We start from the raw sequence: 2,303 nt of genomic DNA, 5'->3' as shown, positions 1-2,303 counted from the left end.
ATTATTTTTTGAATTTTTTTCTGAAAAAAAAAAGAAAAAAATAAAAATTTTTCAGTCCTCGAAGGGTTAATTTGTTTTGTGATTTTGATTAAAAAATCGACTTTTTCTATAATTTAAATTAATTTTTATTGTTTTCATATTAACCAAGGTTGGTCAAGTGGTAAATCAAAATATAAAAATAAATTATTTTTTTGTAAAAATCAACTGAAAGAATCATCTTTCAAAAAATCCATAAATAACATTTTTGAATAAAATCATGTGTTTCAAAATATACCTTTTTGATCTTAGGCAAAAAAATCCAAATTAAAAGAAATTATGTTTAAGATATTTACCATCCTCAGAAAAATTAACAATCCTCATGAATCCCTTTATTATACAAAAACATCTCCAATTTTAGATTATTTACATAAAGAAAAATAAGTTGGTAAAGAGAAATGCACTTTTGGGCAAAAAAGCTTGAAAAAAGACTGGGTTTTTAAAAAATGCAAAAGCTACGGAGTATGCCGGTTCTCATGAATTTAACAAATATACAAATACACCTAAACCAAAAGATAAACCAATAATTCAATCTCCGGAATTGGAAATAAATGCTGAATTAAGACCAAAGCCATCTATTATTCCTCATGGTCCAACTACTACCATCTCTTCTTATCCTCCTCCTAATTATATTCAGAAAGATAGAACAATTAAACAATTGTTTATTGTAGACATGAATCAACATGTTCCATTATTAGCTAAAATTATTTATACTTATTTCAATAACAAAGATATAATTTATTCTAACAATTATTAACCATCTCCCTCTAAATATTCATTTTATGATAAAAATTTTGCTTATAAATTTGTTGCTTTACCAAACACTTATATGTCCGATATATTATATTTTTCAGATAAAGATAAACGTGTTTCACAACAAAAATATGACACTCCTTCTATAAAGTATAATTTTGATCATAGAATTCATAGAAAAATTCAATTCAACCATAATTAATAGGTATAAATATAAATACTAGATATGGTTATGTCACTAAAGTGGAAGATAAATCAGCATCATCAATTATAAATGGTTTTAATGAATTATTTAAACAAGGAATGAAAATGACTAATTTAATATTTGATGGGGAAAGAGGTATATCATCAAGCGATTTTGCTGATTATATTAATTCTAAGAACATTAAACTATTTGTTACTCCTCCTAAAATTCATACAAGTACAGCTCCAATTGATTGATTATGTAGAACTATTAAAAGTTTATACGTCAAAACGAATTACTCCAGTCCCTACAACAGAAGAAGTATATTAATAACAAAAATGAAACATTTTATGTTATTTGTTTTTAGCATCTTTTCAAGCAGCATTAACGCTAAATAAGTTTTGTCTTGCCTTATCAAGTCGTGATTCGATTACGTTGATTTTTTATTCAATGTTTCATCTGTTTTTGTAAGTAACGAAAGGTCTTGCACTAGATTATACACAAGATGTTAGAAATTCTGCACTGAGTATATAATCTGGTCTTCCATTTAACAGAAAAACATGTGTCACATTTCTTAACTTTGGCAATGTTGGTTAACACCATTTTGAATTTGTGTTTCAATTGCACTGAGCTAAGTTTTCTTCTTATCTGTTTTCTGTCTTGTTTTTGTTGATTTGCAAATTAGACTGTACAGCTTTCAAATCAGTCCAGTCTTTTTTTAATATAATTTCTTCATTATTTTCATGTTCTTTAGATATTTGTTTGAAATTGGTTATTGACTGAACTTTAATGTTTATTTAACTCATTTTTTTGCACCAGTCAATTGTTTATGATTTTATTCATGTTGTCTTTCACTGTATCTACATATTTCCAAAAATTTATTAAATTGTATTTTTTTCTTATTGATAGACTTTGATATTTTAGTGTTGTTTTTGAAACAACACGTTCTAATTGAAAGTTATTATGTTAGTGCAAATCAAAGTTGTTTTTGTTCTGTATTAATTTTTTTTGAGTTAACATCATTTACATGAAAATGACTGTATTTGAATTTGAAAAACGTTTAAACTTAAATTATTTTGTTATAATAAATTAATTATTAATAATAATATATTTAAAATTGATACTAAATGGAAAAAAACTCAGCAATGTTTTTAGAAATAATTCATTTTAAAAAAAACAAGTCATTTAAAGATTTGTATAAAAAAAAACAATTTTAAACTAAAACCAGTATGTCAAAACAAAAAGTAAAACCTTTTGAAGACGGTGTTTATTCAATAAGATGTAAAGCAGCACCTGAAAGGAATTTGGATATTAATGGAGAGTCTTTTGA

Source organism: Entamoeba invadens, assembly GCF_000330505.1.
Source record: "Entamoeba invadens IP1 unplaced genomic scaffold scaff_1105074724659, whole genome shotgun sequence".
In the NCBI taxonomy this organism is placed as follows: Eukaryota; Evosea; order Mastigamoebida; family Endamoebidae; genus Entamoeba; species Entamoeba invadens.
The sequence above is the reverse complement of the archived record's forward strand: the minus strand, read 5'-3'. Positions refer to the sequence as shown.